Source organism: Amphibalanus amphitrite, unplaced genomic scaffold (assembly GCF_019059575.1).
Source record: "Amphibalanus amphitrite isolate SeventyFive unplaced genomic scaffold, NRLGWU_Aamphi_draft 000085F_arrow, whole genome shotgun sequence".
In the NCBI taxonomy this organism is placed as follows: Eukaryota; Metazoa; Arthropoda; class Thecostraca; order Balanomorpha; family Balanidae; genus Amphibalanus; species Amphibalanus amphitrite.
In genome coordinates, this window is record NW_024881581.1 from 617223 (window position 1) to 634167 (window position 16945).

Genomic DNA, 16945 nt, shown 5'->3' on the forward strand with positions numbered 1-16945 from the left:
TTGATGTCCTCGGTGAGGCCGGTCAGATAGGCCTCGCCGGCCTTTTGTAGAGCCGCAACGGCATCGCTCCGGATGCGCAGGTTGGTCTGGGAGTCCTTTCAGCTGTGGTCTCTGAAAGGACTCTGAAATCTGTTTTTCATCTTTTTTTTTATATATATATTTTTTTTTTAATTATGATTATTATTGCTTTTTTGTGGGCTTTATTATTTTTTTTTTGTGGGCTTTTTTTTTTTTTTTTTTTTTTTGCCTCTTTTGCCTCTTTTGATATCTTTGACACATATTTTCACACACAATAAACAGTCACACACATACACGGAACATTCAGAGATTTGACACTTCAGTGATTTTTTTTTTTTTTTTTGTCCATTATATATATATATATTTTTTTTATATATATATATTTTTTTTTTAATATGATTTTTTTTTTTTTAATCATTTTTTTTCCTTTTTCTTTATTTTATTTTTATTTTTATTTTTATTTTTATTTTATTATTTTTTTTTTTTCGTGGGGGGGGGCGGCCCGGGAAGCGAGCGGCACGTCTCGGAGTTGGAGGTTGCGCCGCCCCCGCCCCCAGGCCAGCCCATGCTCCTCCTTTGTTGATGCGTGGGGGGGGGGGGCAGCCCGGGAGGCGAGCGGCAGATCTCGAGGTTGGAGACGGTGCCGCCCCCGCCCCCCAGGCCGCCCCGTGGTTCCTTCTTTATGCGTTTCTGCCGGCCCGGGAGGCGAGCAGCAGGTCTCGAAGTTGGAGACGATGCCGCTCCCGCCCCCCAGGCCGGCCAGCGGCTTCTCTTCTGTTGATGCGTGGGGGGGGGGCGGCCCGGGAGGCGAGCGGCAGGTCTCGAAGTTGGAGATGACGCCACTCCCGCCCCCAGGCCGCCCCGCCCCCCTTTTGTGCTTTTTCTGCCGGCCCGGGAGGCGAGCGGCAGGTCTCGAGGTTGGAGACGGTGCCGCCCCCGCCCCCCGGCCGGCCCGTGGCTCCTTTTTTTTGTTGATGCGTGGTGGGAGGGGGGAGGGCGGGCCAGGAGGCGAGCGGCAGGTCTCGAAGTTGGAGTTGGTGCCACTCCCGCCCCCAGGCCGACCCGTCCCCCCTCTGTGCTTTTCTGCCGGCCCGGGAGGCGAGCAGCAGGTCTCGAAGTTGTAGACGGTGACACTCCCGCCTCCCAGGCCGGCCCGCGGCTCCTCTTTTGTTGATGCGTGGTGGTGGTGGGGGGGGGGGGCGGCCCGGGAGGCGAGCGGCAGGTCTCGAAGTTGGAGTTGATGTCATCTCCGCCCCCAGGCCGACCCGTCCCCCCTTGTGCTGTTCTGCCAGCCCGGGAGGCGAGCGGCAGGTCTCGAGGTGATGGTGCCGCCCCCGCCCCCCGGCCGGCCCGTGGCTCCTCTTTTGTTGAAGCGTTTCTGCCGGCCCGGGAGGCGGGCGGCAGGTCCCGAGGTTGGAGTTGGTGCTGCCACCGCCCCCCAGGCCGGCTCGGCTGCTGCTTGCTGCTGCTGTTGGTTGTTTGTGCTGCTCTTTTTTTCCCTCTCTCTCTCTCTTTCTTTTTTTTTCATTTTTTTTTTTGTTATCTTTTTTATCTTTTTTTTTCTTTCTTTTTTATTTTCTTTTTTTTCACTTTTTTTTTATTTTTTTAACCCTTTCATTTTTTTTCTTTTTCTTTTCTGTTTTTTTTTTTGTTTTTTTTTTTGATAGCACATATGTACATGTTTATACACAGGCATGCATACAGGTACAAAGCATACACTTTCTTTCTTTCCTTTCTTTTCTTCTCTCCTTTTTTTCCACTTTTTTCCCTTTCTTTCTTTCTCTTTTTCCCCTCTTTCTTTTCATTTTTTTTCCTCTCTTTTTTTTTTTCTTTTTTTTTCTTTATATTTTTTTTTCTCCTTTTTTTCTCCTTTCTCTTTTTTTTTCTCCTCTTTTTTTTCTTTTTTTTTCTCTTTATTTTTTTTATTTTTTTTTTCCTTTTTTTTTCCTCTCTCTTTTTTCCTCTCCTCTTTTTTTTTCTTTTCTTTTCACTCTCCTTTTTTTTTTTTTTTTTGTCTCCTCTACGTCATAGAGGAGAGGTGTAAAATTCTCATTCACAAATGTGCACATCGCTGAAAATGTGCACCGGTGAACGAGAATTTCAGTATCATACCTTACCTCACTTGGAGGTAAGATCATGTAATTAAAAGTGATCATAAGTCTCTAAAGATGCCTGAATCAAAAATAAATTTAAGGAGGAGCTTTGTGATGTCTGGATTTTGGTCGCTTAGAAGGGTTGTGATGTTGAAGGATAGGTTGTTTCGGGAACAATAGTTTTGCAGCTCTTGTCGCTGTTGGTTGTAGTTTTGGCATTCGATTAATATATGTTTAACCGTGGTTCGCGAGTTACAGGTTGAGCAGTTTGGGGGATCTGATTTAAGAAGGAGGTAGGAATGAGTGAGATATGAATGTCCTAGGCGGAGGCGGGCTAAACACATTTCCTGTAATTTCGAATTCTGATTTTTTGTTTTTACTGCTATTTCTGGTTGAATTTTTCTCAGGAAACACTTGGACTTATCCCATTCTAATTGACATTTTATGTTTAGTTTATTTTTGAGAAGGGAAAGGAAGTCTTGAGATGAGTAGGGGATTTTGCCAATATTGGTTTGATTTAAGGCATCTTTAGCGAGTTCGTCAGCCTTCTCATTTAGATGAATGCCGGTGTGGGAGGGGATCCATACTAATTTTGGGGGGCATACGATTTGGCTTTGTAATTTGATAATTTCTTTGATAAGGGGATGACTGTTTAAATGTTTTTCGTGAATAGAAGTAATAGCCGAAAGGGAGTCTGACAGAATCATAGATTTAGAGATGTTTTTTAGCTTTATTTGGGCATAGGCCGCCAGGATGGCGTACAGTTCTGCGGAGAAAATGGACGCCCATCCTGGCAGCCTTGTTTTGAGAATCGTGGTTTGCTCCTGTTTAAACCGACTCACCACCGCTGCCGCTGTTTTGTTTTCCTGTGCGTTCTTTGATCCGTCAGTATAGAAGAAAGTGTATTCTAGATGTTCGGAGATAATTTGGTGGTGAAGTGCCTGAATTTCGATGTTGGTGTACATATGTTTTGGTTGGTCGATGAGAAGGATAACTTGCGGACTTTTGGAGGCCCACCACGCCACCGGTGTGTTTGTGTGTGGTGGTGAGTGTAGTGTTATGTTGACTGTGTCTGTTAGTGTAGTGATTCTGCTGCCGTATGATGTTTTCTGATGTATGTTGTTTGAGTATCTACGGTGTGATCTGTATTTTATATATGGGATGCAGGGGTGATTATTTGTTTTTTGAATTTTGTGGAAGTATCTGAGTAGTGATTCGGTACGTCTATCGGTGAGAGTTGAAATGTTGTTGTAAATATGGAGGGCTTGAGTTGGGGTGGTTCGATAGGCGGATGTGATAATTCGTAGGCATGTGTTTTGGATAACGTCTAATTTCTGCAAGTGTGTTTTAGCTATATTTTCAAATATGATAGATGCGTACTCGAGGATCGGTCTAATGATGGATTTATAAATGTTGAGTAAGGTTTTCCGGTCGCCGCCAAAATCTGTACCAGAGAGTGCTTTGAGAATATTGATCCGTTTTCTTGCTCTAGTTGAAATTTGTTCAATGTGTAATCTGAAAGTGAGTCCTCGATCTAATATGATTCCTAAAAATTTTGCGTCGTTTCGAATTTCGATATTGCTATTGTCAATTTGGAGGGGCAATGGATTAATTGGTTTTCTGCTGCCAAATATTACGCATTGAGTTTTTTCGGATGATATATGGAGATTGAGAGGTCGGAGGTTGTTCTGTACAGTTTTTAGGGCACGTTCTAGGTTACTAAGTGCTGTGTTGGAGCTTTGATGTGAGGACCAGATAGCTATGTCGTCGGCGTATATTGCGATTTTGGATGGGGCAGGAACGGATTTGACAGTAATGTTTAAGGCCAGGATAAAGAGGAGAGGGCTGAGAACGGAGCCTTGCATGAGTCCGGAAGTTGGAGTTTTGGGATCGGATATATGGTTGAGGAATTTAACTTGGAAGGATCTCTTTGTTAGGTATGTATTAAGATAATGGAGAAGGTGTCCGTTGATTTTGTTTTTAAGGTAGTCAAGGAGAGGCTGGATATTAAGGGTATCATAGGCATTTTTTAGGTCAAGAAAGAGTGCTGCTGTATATTGTTTGGAGTGGAAGGCATTTCTGATATCGGCTGTTATTTTGACTAAATTATCTAAAGTTGATCTGCCGGGTAGAAAACCACACTGATTTGGGGATATGAGGTTTTGTTTTTCAATAATATAGAGGAGTCTGTTTTTAATAATCCGTTCAAAAATTTTGTGAATGGTGTTTGTGAGGGAGATAGGTCGGTAGCTACTTAGTTTGGTGGGGTCTTTGTTTGGTTTGTTTATAGGAATGATATGGGCGTGGAACCAGTTTTCAGGATAGGAGTGCGAGGAAAAGGCGTAGTTTAATGAGTAGAGGAGAGCTAATTTAGCGGTTTGTCCCAGGTTCTTAAATAGGTGATAGTGAATTTGATCTGGGCCAGGACATGAGTTTCCGGTTCTGTTGATGGCGTTATCTACCAAGTGCTGATTGGTGTGATTACAGAACTGACGTTTCAGTGCGGACTCCAGTGACGTAACAATTCATTAAACGGGTCGTTGCGGACGGCACAGTGCCGACACCTCTTTCTCCAAGCAGATGGGGGGCAGAGGAGCCCGCCGCCGCGTGCCAATGGTCCCCGCGGCGGCGGCTGGTGCCCGTAAGCTCGGGGCTCCTTAATTGACATGGCCAGTATCCAGGAAATCAAAAAGATTGAGTCCCGCGCCCAGAACCGCTATCGACGGCTGGCCGACCACGGAACTGAGCGCGAGACTGTGCTATATGGATCGGTCTAGCCTGGAATTCTTCAGGAAAGTGAAAAGCAAGTCGAGTAGATCCGGGTGAGAATCGCCGAGGAGAGTAGGAATTGAAAGTGCAAGTTGGTTGTGGGTGATATATTGGATTATAGGTTGCCTCTCTGCTTGATATTGGGGACAGTGGATCAAGAAGTGTTCAATTGTGTATCTTATGTTACAACGTTGGCAGATTGGAGGGGGGCCTTGATCAAGGATATATTCATGTGTCAATTTAGTATGTCCGATTCTAAGTCTGGCTATAATTACTTCTTTAAGCCGGGTATTTTGATAAGCAGTCGACCAGTGTCCGATAATTGGTTTGATTGGGTGAAAGTAGTAATGTGGATTTACGTCCCATTCAAACTGGACATACTTTTTGTAGGACGTGTAAATGACATTAAGATAATCTGATACCGGGCATGGGAGGGAGTTATTGGGGGGATCACGGAGGCTGGCTTTGGCCGCTTTGTCCGCGCGCTCATTCCCCACAATATTCGCGTGACCGGGTATCCAGATTATCTTAACTTCTCTGTTTTGGTCGGTGATTTGATTAATTTGTCTTTTAATGTCTCGCGTGATTGGGTGCGAATCATTATGGGCCGCTGCGATTGATTGCACTGCTGCCTTGGAATCAGTACAAATCATTAGTTGTCTATCAGGTTTGTTGATTACGTGTCGGAGCGCTGCACTGATCGCGTAGAGTTCGGCCGAAAAGATGGAGTGGTTATCGGAGAGGCGGGTGGATTGTGCGAATCCTTTTATATAGAAGGCGGCTCCGGTCTTGTTGTCCGCCCGAGAGCCGTCTGTGTATATAAAAGTATGGTCTTTATGGTCGTTTTGGAATTCGAGGAAAAGTTGTTTCATTTCATCAGTGTTCATGTCTTTTTTGTTGTCATCGAAGAGGATGAGGGTTTGGATGGGGTGCCTAGTCCAGTACGGGCTCAGTGGAGGGTTATCAAGAACCTTTGGAGTTTCTATTTTATAGTCCCTAAGTATGTTTTTAAGGTGTCTTCTTATTGTTTGGTACTTGTATTCTCTATGTGTTATTATGTTATTTTCTGGTAGGTTACTGAGTATAGCGTATGGTATTGTATCTTTTCTTGCCATTACTTTCGTGTAATACCTTATAAGCTGGTATTCTCTTCTTCTTTCCAGAGGAGGAATGTTTGAATCAACCCGGAGATTCGATGAAGGCGAAGTGCGGAGTGCGCCAGAAATAATGCGAAGAGCGGAATTCTGGATACTCTCGACCTTGTTACTGAGAGTAGTGGATATATTTGTTAGTAAAAAGGCATTATAATCCAAGATGGATCGAATCAGAGATGTATATAGAAGTGTCAGTGTTTTTCTGTCGGCGCCCCAGTGTGTACCAGAGATACATTTCATGATGTTGAGGCGCCGGGTGCACCTTCCTGTGATGTCTGCTATGTGTTGTGTGAAAGTGAGTCCCCTGTCCAGTGTGATGCCTAGATATTTAAAGGTATTTGTTTGCGGAATCTCAACCCGGCCCAAACGGAGCGGGCGTGGAGGTGTGGGGTGTCTGCGTTGTTTGGAAAAGGTTAGTGAGGCTGACTTGTGGGGAGCAATTTGCATTCCCCACTTGTCACACCATTTGTTTACGTGGTTTAGTACCGTTTGAAGTTTTTGGTATGCCGCATTCACATTGTGGTGCGACGTCCAGACCGCCAAATCGTCCGCGTACATGGAATAGTGTACGTTATGTGTTACATTGTGTATATTGTCAAAGATGTCATTTATATATATAAGGAAGAGCGTCGGGGAGAGAGGACTTCCCTGAGGGACGCCGTGATCGAGGTTATGTAGGGTTGAGTAGGTGTTGCCTACTCTGACCTTGAAAGTGCGGTTATTAAGAAAATTACTTATGAAATTGGCCATTCGGCCGCGTATTCCCATGTTATGTGTTTTTATAAGTATAGCTTTGTGATGTACTTTGTCGAAGGCTGCTTTCAGATCGAGGAAGAGTGCAGCTGTAACTTTATTATGGAAAAACCCCTGTTGTATCGTGTCAATAATGTGTATCAAGTTGTCAGCTGTGGAGCGTGCTGGTCGAAATCCGTTTTGGTGTTGTGAGAGCTTGTGTTGTGATTCTAGGTACACTCTGATTCGATTGTTGACCATTCTCTCGACGATTTTAGAGGCACAGCTCGACAATGAAATTGGTCTGTAACTAGCTGGATCGGTGCTATGTTTGTCTTTTTTGAGAATGGGGATGATTATACTTTCTCTCCAGGAGTCCGGAAAGTGGCCTTCAACCCATAGCTGGTTGATGACCTTGAGAAAGTGTTCAAGGCCAAAGGGGGTTAGTTTTCTGAAGAACATGTAGGGCAGTTTGTCCGGGCCTACCGAAGTATTCCCACACTTTACGATTGCATGTTGTAGTTCATATAGGGTGAATAGGTGATTGTAATGTTCTGTGTTGTCGGATTGGAACGTGAGTGTTGATAGGGTGGTGCTGAGGTTGTTGTGTAGAGTGCCTGAGTAGTTGTTGTTTGAGGATATGTTTGCATAATGGGCTGCAAATTGTGTGGCAACTGCTTGTGGGTCTGTTGTGAGTGTGTTTTGTATAATCAGTGACGGAATTTTATATATCTTTGGTTTATTGATGCGGAAACATCTAAGATGTTCCCAGACTTTAGTAATGGGTGTGAAACGGTTGAATTTGTTCGAAAAGCTTTCCCAAGACTCTTTTTTTGCTGCGTTGATGACTTCTTTTGCGTTCCTGATTTCGTTCCTGAGCTGAATTTCATGAGCAACACAGGGGCAGGCCCTACATTTCCGTAGGGCTCTGCGGCGCCTCGCGACTGCTTTTTGACAGTTTTCCGTCCACCACGGGGCGTGTTTGTAACCCTGTCTTTGCTTTGTCAATGGGACAGAACGTTCAGCTGCTTCGCCTATTATCTGAAGGAAACTTTCTATGTTTACTGTATCGTTGTCATTTACGTTATTGTTTGTATTGTCGTTGAAGCTAAGAATGTCAAGTTGTTCATCTATGTCGTCCTGGAATGTCGTCCAGTCCGCTTTGTTAAAGTTCCATTTCGGGAGGTATGTATTTATGGTTGACCTTGAAGAGGATTCAACTGTTATATGCATAGGATAATGATCACTAAAGTATTGGTCGATTTGCACTTTTGGGGTAAAAAGCAAGCTGATTTCTGGAGAAGTCAGCACAAGATCAATTACCGAGTATTGATTTGTTCCGTTCATGATTCTGTGGAATGTTGGTGATTTGTCATTAAGACAAATGAGATTATGTTTGTTAATGATGTTGTAAAGTGTGGTGCCGCGCTGTGTTATGTTGTTGCAGCCCCAGGCAGTGTGGTGAGCATTAAAATCACCTATTATCAATTTAGGGGAGGGGATTTGGCCAAAGAGTCGATCCAGTTGTTGGTACGTTACGTTAATACTAGGTGACAAGTAGAGAGAGATTACATTAACGTCTCGCTGTGCAATTTTGATTGTGGTTGCAACGTAATTTAGGTTAGAGTCAAAGTTAACTTGATGATGTAGAAGGTTGTTAGAGACATACAAAGCCGAACCGCCTCGGCGTGGGGAATCATTTACGTTATTGCAGTAAAGAGAATATCCAAAGAGGTTAAAGTTATATTTAGTCGAGTCAGTGTCGAGGAAGTGGGTCTCTTGGATGGCGGCTACTAATGGCTTTTTATTAACTATATATTCACGGAATTCCGCCCAGTGGGATTGTAACTGTATCGGTCTGGCCCGGACCCGGGCCGGGTGGACGGGGCTGGGGTCGGACTCGGCCGACGCGGGCCCATGTGCCGGCCATATGTCTCCCCGGCGGCGACACGCGGTGCGACACGCAGTGGACGGGAGCCGCGGGCCGCGGCAGTGCGAGGTCGGCGATAGCCCGTGGTGGGTGAGCGACCGTGTGGAAATACATACAGAAACTACAAGCTATTTCGGCCTTGCGAAAAATGGCCAACAAGACCGGCAGTGGGACTGTAGACGTGAAAGGAGTGGACTCGAGTGGACAGACCGTGGTGGTGGCGCCCAGTGTCGCGTTCGACGCGCGTGTGATCGCCGAATTCGATGGGACCGGCGATGTGGTCGAATGGCTGGGCAGAGCGGAGCTGCTCTGCCAGCACCGCGGAGTGGATGCAGCAGCGATCATCCCACTCCGGTTGACCGGCGGAGCCTTCGCCGTGTGGGCGCAGCTGCCGGACGAAAGCCGTGGCAGTTTGGCGGCCATACGCGCAGGCCTGTACCAGGCTTTTGCGCTTGATCAGCATGCAGCATACGAGGCCTTCACCACCCGAAGACTCCGCAGTGGAGAGTCAGCCGATGTGTTTCTGGCGGACCTTCAGCGGCTGGCACAGCTGTTTGGTGGCGTACCGGAGCGTGCGCTGACCTGCGCTTTTGTGGCAGGTCTACCCGAGTCGGTTCGGCAGATGGTGCGGGCTGGGTCTAGAGCGGAAGGGCTCGACCTTGCCAGTGTGCTGGCGCGCGCCAGAGCTGTGCTCAGTGACGAGCGCGTGGCGGCGGCGGCGGCGGCGGCGGCGGCGGCGGCGACGACGGCGGCCGGGCCGGCACCCCTCGCCCCCGCCCCCTCCCGTCAGCGGCTGTCAGCGCAGGAGGGACCGTCTCGCCGGGCCAGCCGGCCGCGGCGCTGCTGGGCATGCGGTGATATAGGCCATATGTCCTTCTCATGCCCCCGCCGAGCTGCGGGAAACGACGGAGGAGAGGACGAGTCAGCGCCGGCGTCCTCTCGCGTGCAGCACTGAGCGGCGCTCTGCCAGTCGTGCAACTGCGAGTCAACGGGCGAGACTGTCGAGCGCTGATCGACACCGGCTGCACCGATAACATCATTTATGCACCGTTCTGCGAACAATGGCAGTGTGGACCTGTCTCGGTGACGACGATGAGCGGTGACGAGTTTCAATGCACTGGCTCGGGCAGTGCTGACGTGGTGACTGTGACCGGGCAGCGGGCTCGAGTGAGTGTGCTGGTGGTGAGCGAGCGGCCCCTGGGAGTGGAACTAATTATCGGCATGTCTGGCATCTCTAGCCTGGGGGGTGTCAGTGTGCAGTCACCGTCTCAAGTCCGCTTCTGCGGAGCCGCTGCCCGTGCACCACTCGAAGTTGACGCGCCGGACTTTAGTGTGCGGTTCGACTCGGCAGAGCGAAAGTGGACTGTGGCTTGGAAGTGGGCGGACAACTCTGGCCCTGAGTGCCTGGAAAACTCTGTGCCCCAGTACTCCGTGCCACGGTCCGCCCGCTACGAATTTGACACGGAGCTGGACACATGGATCAGCAACGGCTGGCTGCTGCCATACGACGAGCAGCGGCTCGGCCCACCGCGAGGGCTCGTGCCGCTGATGGCTGTACAACAGAAGAATAAGGAGAAAGTGAGGCCAGTGCTGGACTATCGGGAGTTAAACAGCCACCTAAACGCCCACACCGCTGATGCAGATGTCTGCGCCGATCAGCTGAGGAAGTGGCGGCGTCACGGCAGAAACGTGGCGGTCGTTGACCTCAAAAAGGCGTACCTTCAGATCCATCTCGACGAAAGTCTATGGCCGTATCAAACGGTTGAGATTCGTGGGCAGCGTTTCTATCTGGGGAGGCTAGGCTTTGGACTCAGCCTAGGGCCGCTAGTCATGAAGGCGGTCGTCAGTGCTGTGCTGGCACAGGACCCTGAAATCCAGCGTGCAGTGCTCTCATATGTGGATGACTTGCTGGTAGATGAGGACATTGCGAGCGCGGAGCGGGTTGTCAGTCATTTCGCCAAGTATGGACTCGAGTGCAAGGCCCCTGAGCGTGTGTCTGATGGTGCGCGGCTGCTCGGACTGCGAGTTCGCCCACTGCGTGACGAGCTGCACTGGGTGCGAGACAACCCTGTCGGCCCCCCGCCCAGCCCGCTGACCCGCCGCAGCGTGTTTGCGTGGTGCGGTCGCCTGGTGGCCCACCTCCCGGTCTGTGGGTGGCTGCGTCCCGCTACAGCCTGGCTCAAACGCCGTGCTAATGCTGTGACACGCGGCTGGGACGACATGACAGGGGACCGTACGCTGCAGGCGCAGGTCGATCATGTGGCTGAACGGGTGAACGGTGACGATCCGGCGCACGGCGTGTGGTGTGTCTCAGGTGACGCGGCAGTGGTGTGGACGGATGCCAGCTCGCTGGCCGCAGGCGTTGTTTTGGAGACCGCAGACGGTGGCCCTGTGGAGGATGCCTGCTGGCTGAGGCGTGAAGCTGCTGCTTCTACGCACATAAACATGGCTGAACTGGATGCCGCTGTGAAGGGCATAAATCTTGCCATCGCTTGGGGAATGCAAACCATCGAGCTGAGGACTGACTCCGCCACCGTCCACCGCTGGATTGACGACGCTCTGAGTGGGCGAGCCCGGCTCCGCACTAAGGCACACGGCGAGATGTTAATCCGGCGGCGTGTCGACCTTATTCGCCAGCTGGTAGACGAAATGGGTCTCGTGCTGACAGTGACCCTGGTCAGGTCAGACGAAAATCGCGCAGACGCCCTGACACGGGTTCCGAAAGAGTGGCTGAGGCATGACACATCAGGGCCCGCGGCAGTCGGCACGGCGGTGGCCGCCGACACGGGAGCGGCAGTCGGCACGGCGGTGGCCGCCGACACGGAAGCGGCAGTCGGCACGGCTGTGGCCGCCGACACGGGTGCGACCGCGGTGGTCGGCGCGGCGGTGGCCGCCGGCACAGAAGCGGCGGTGGCGACCGGGGCAACAGTGGACGCCTCTATTGCTGAGCTGCACGAGCGCGCCGGTCACCCAGGGATTCGCCGCACCTGGTATTTCGCCCGTCGTGACATCGCTCCTACCATTACTCGGTCTCAGGTGCGTGCTGTTGTGCATCACTGTGACGTCTGCCGCTCAATCGATCCGGCACCGGTCACCTGGCGTCACGGATCGCTGGAGGTAACGGAGACGTGGCAGCGGCTGGCCATCGACGTCACCCACTACCAGCACCAGTCGTACCTGACAGTGATCGATTGCGGTCCGTCTCGGTTCGGTTTGTGGCGGCAGTTGCGTCGGCCGGACGCGGAAAATGTTGTGTCGCATCTGGAAGCGATATTATGCGAACGTGGAGCGCCATGCGAGATTCTTTGTGATAATGACACTGTGTTTCGTGGACGACATTTTGCGGCGTTCGCGGCGAAATGGGGCGTGGTTTTGCGGTTCCGGGCAGCGTACGAGCCGGGTGGTAACGGCATTGTTGAACGGCATCACCGGACAGTTAAGGTTATTGCCGCTCGAAAGCAATGCTCAATCACAGAGGCCGTGCACCTATACAATGTGTCGCCCCGCGACAGCGACAGCGCCAGTGATGCCCCCGTCGGTCGGATTTATCGCTACACAGTGCGCGACTGTGTCGGGTCAGCTGGTCGCCAGCTGCCGGTCGGTGACAGTGACGGTCAAGGGCGCAGCCAGGGAACGGACGGCCGTGGGAATGGCCGCGAGGGATCGGACGGCTCGGAGCCGGCGGCGCCGCGCGGGACGGGCGAGTTCGCCCCTGGTGACGCTGTGTGGGTCAGGCGCCGTGGCACGCGATGCACGGACGTGTCTGAACCTGGTGTTGTGTCCTCAGTAGTTTCTCCACAGGTAGTAGTAGTTGATGGCACCCCTCATCATGTTAGAAACGTGCGACACCGCACCGTCAACGTGAGCGATAACTGTTCGGTTGACGACACAGAGGGTGCCGAAAATGAGCTGCCACTTTTAGTATCCGCGCAGCCACATAATGCTGATTCTGGTCCTGGCCCCGTAGTGAGTGTCATGTCTGATGTCACGCCTCGCACTGAATGCACTCGTGCTAATGATGCTTCCAATGACGATGTAACAGGAGTCGTTGCACCACGAACCATGCGGCGCACGGAGCGGGAGAGTCGCCCGGCACAGCGCTATGGAACACCGGTGTATTATTAGGTATTCGCCTTGTTATGTTGTGTCATGTTATGTGCATTTTTGTGCTGATTATGGATTTGTGATCTTGTAGATCAGGGGGGTGTGTAACTGTATCGGTCTGGCCCGGACCCGGGCCGGGTGGACGGGGCTGGGGTCGGACTCGGCCGACGCGGGCCCATGTGCCGGCCATATGTCTCCCCGGCGGCGACACGCGGTGCGACACGCAGTGGACGGGAGCCGCGGGCCGCGGCAGTGCGAGGTCGGCGATAGCCCGTGGTGGGTGAGCGACCGTGTGGAAATACATACAGAAACTACAGATACTACAGAGTTAGCATTCCACTGGAGCAGGAATTCCTCCGTGTGTTGTGGCATATTACTGTTTCTTTAGAGCGGACCGAGTGAGCGGGCCGGACCTGGCTGACTCCAGCACATCCAGGTCGGCCAGGCTCAAGGGAACGGTGTTGTTCCGGCGGAGCGGTGGAGTGTCGTGGGGCGGCGGTGAGGGGGTGGGGGCGCTGACTATGGTAGTGTCTAGCTCGTCGAGCTGTAGGGAGATAGTGTCGGCCTCTGACTGGCCGCTGCCGAGGCTCTCCGCGGAGCCGCTCGAGTGTTTGGAGAGGCGGGACGGCCTTGGAGCGGGGTCGTCAGTGTCGGTGTCGGTGTCGGTGACGGACCGGACGGAGGGCGAGGCCTGAGGGGCGGCCGGTGAGGACCTGGCGCCGGCTTCTGGGTCCTCGGTAGTGCGCTTAGGAGCGGGTGGCACGGAGCGTGCCGGTGGTGAGGCCACCTTATGGGTCGCGCCTGGGGCCGGCAGGGGCGGCCAGTCGTCCCCGGCGAGAGGGGCGGTTGCGGTGTCGGTCGGGCGGGCGACGGCGGCGGCGGCGGTCGGGCGGGCGGCGGCGGCGGCGGCGGTCGGGCGGGCGGCGGCGGCGGCGGCGGCGGCGGCGGCGGTCGCGGAACGAGTGGGAGGGGACCCGATGTCCGACGGCGGGTGAGGGGCGGGGAGCAGCCCGTCGGGCCGCTCCTCCCGGAACCACGTGGCTCCGTTGGGCCGACCGTGGCCTTGGGCCCGGTGCTCCGCGCGGCGGTTCTTGACTTCCGCGCGGTGCCACTGCCTGGCGTCCTCCGCGATAGGGCACCGGCGGTCCCACGCCGGGTGGGGACCGCCGCAGCCGGGGCACTGTTCAGGGCCGTCGCACTTTTCGGCGTCGTGCGGCCCGCCGCAGCGGCCACACATGGGCTGGCGTCGACGGCAGGCGCGCTTAGAGTGTCCATAGGCCCAGCACTTAGTGCAGGGGCGCGGGGCCGGGACCCAGGGGTCCACGGGCACGGCGAGGTACCCGCATCGGATGGCCTGCGGGAGGATGCGGCCGCTGAATGTGAGCCGGACGGTGGGGTTCGGCCCAAGATTTTGGAGGTCGCGGGACCGGAGGCGCTGGACCCGTACGACGCCCTGGGTCTGTAGTTCCTGAAGGAGCTCCATGTTTGTGATCTCGGTGAGGGCGTCGGAGCGGACCGACCCCTCGACAGAGTTCAGCCGGGTGGCGAGGCTGATCGTGACTGGGGTGCCTCTGAAGGAGGCCGTTCGCATCATTTGGATCGTTTGGGTTTCCGTTTTGGTCTCGATGAGGAGGGCGCCGCTCCTGAGTGCTTTCAGTGAGTTCACCGGACCGATGTATGAGTCGATGGACCGGCGGAGGGAGAACGGGTTAGTGTGTCTGAAGTTTCCCTCCTTCCTTGTTATCAGCAGGAAAGCCGGTCCCTCGGGGATGGCCTGGGAGGGAGGGAGCTCGGCGGGCTCCTCGGAAGGGTGACCCGGTGCAGGGTCGGTGGTCTCGGCCGAGTCCATGTTGTTGTGTTGTAAATCTCAAGCGAATATCAAATTTAATGTAAAGATGGGATGTAAAGTACGGTTAATTTGTGTTTATATCTGGTTATTATTAATAGAAGAATCAATAGCGGGCAGAACCGCAAATAGCAAAATTAGTCCGATCCGGATGAAAAAATTGGGCAAGAGGGCCGGCGCTGCCGGTAACCTCGGAGGCCCCCAGACAACGACGAAAGATCAGAGAGAAAGAGGTGGGGGGGTTGTGGGACAGAATGTCCCTAGAAGAGAGGGAGTGGAAGAAAACGAAAACGATCCTAAATTACCTGCCTACTACGAGCACTTCTATGCGGGGCTTTAGCGCCGCCGGTGTGTCACCCGTCTTAATAAAGACGGGTGCACACAGCCGGGGATCTAAAAGCTGAAAGCAGCCGCTCAAAATGCCGTAGCCTATCACCTAGTTGCCGCAGTGGCACGCCCTGAGGTATTAGGTATACATTACACAATATGAAATTTATCATTTCACGATTCAGTACGCATTAGTGAATTACGATGCTATCTAGAATCAGAAACGGTCCAGTTGCGATAAACTTTTGAAATAGCGAAAGAGAAACAGCCACGGATGGGCTATGGCGAATGCATTACCTACTCCAAGAGCAAGATAGAGGAGGTTGGAGCAGGGCCCTCCTTGACTTTGTAGGGGCTAGAGCTGCCACTTGAACAGGGAAGCAATCTTGGAGGAGTTTAGATGCGTTAGGAAGTGAGACTGGAACAGACCCATTGTGTCCGGTAGATGGGTGGAAACTTACCTATATCTAAGAGGTAGGTAAGGCGGAACGTTTACCTGTACCGATTGTTATGTTAATTCTAACGGTTCATTTTTCCTCACTGATCTGTCTGGTGAAAATGTGAGCTGCTAGCTGAGCTGAATGACCGGGAGTAAACGCATTTTAGCGTTAGTTGCATTGCAGCCGACGGGCGCAGAGTGATCTGTGACGTCACGAATCAGTAGTTCTCCCGCTGCCCATAGATGACGCTAGTGTGGTCTACGCATCCCGCCCATAGATGGCGCTGATACATGTTGCCACTTCTCGCGGCCGGAGCAGCCTACCTTTCTATAGAGCCTTGGTATTAAGTACGTACCCCACCCTTGGGTTAACCCGCGCCGTGCTGGGGGGGGGGGGGCGTTTTTACGCCCCCTCCTCAGGTTTTTCGCGAATATCTCAAAAACGGCGGCGCGCAGCGCCGCCGTTTTTGGTACACTTGTTCCTACATCATTTCCGCACATGTTGTGAAAATTTCAGACCTAGGCCGTTCAAGGTCAGGTCACCAGGTCACGTCAAGTGACCTTACCTCAGAAAAAGTTCAAAGGCTCGCTATAGCTACACCGACTGAACGATCACTTTGAAACTTTCAGCGATTGATATGAGTAACAGTATGTATAAAATGTATATCTCGGATTTTTGATATCTGTGACCTAAGGTCAGGTCAATTTTGCGACCTCTCCATTATAAGTCAATGGGAGAAAATTGAAATGCGCCTCTTTTGGACGAATGTCGTTCAAAACGCTCTCAAACATCGGTTCATAGGTAAACATGACACACTGAATCGGAAAAATGCACCTGTAACCCCTTTGTATGCCCCTGAGGTCATCTCAGGTCATGAACGGTCGCCAGCAGTTTTTTGGCTATAACTTTTGATAGAGACGTGCTAGAGCGGTGAAAGCACGTCAGCTGTGTTCAGCTCGACGATACCGATCGACTGATATGCAACATGACCCTTTTCGGTTAGGTCATGACCTTGACCTGAGGTCAAATTTTCAAAATGACCTTTCAAGGTCAACAAATAATTCATTCGACGCGTCTCGACGAGAGGAACACGATGCTGGCAAAAGTAATGTCATGGCTCTCTTGAGTCGAAAGTTATTGCCGAAAAACAGTTTTCGTGAAAACGGCTATTTTTACAGTTTTTGCCCTCTGGAGGCTAAACGGTTGACCTGAGGTCAAATCTGAGAACACACCACATAAATGGCGGTAAAAGGGCTATCGAATGCGCTTTTCCGCGGCGCTGTAGCTCTATTGGTTCCCGAGTTGGCCGTTGGCAGTTTCCAAAATTATCGAAATGGACTAAATTTGACCTTCGATGACCTCTTGTGACCTGACCTTTGACCTGACCTTAAAAATGACCGAGTGTTTTCTTCCTTATTTTTGACGCTTTTTCGATTGCCGCTTACCGCGTGTCGCTACGTGGCCCAGGAGCCGAGTTAGACGGGGGGGCGTGAAAACGTCCCCCCCCCCAGCACTCGGCGGAAAGTTCAGGC

General features: G+C 51.9%; 1 protein-coding gene across 1 annotated transcript in view; it reads right to left on the reverse strand.

The window, feature by feature from the left end:
• Window positions 1–16945, reverse strand: part of LOC122379866 (zwei Ig domain protein zig-8-like) — a 72448-nt gene that overhangs the window by 14189 nt on the left and 41314 nt on the right. The window lies entirely within an intron of this gene.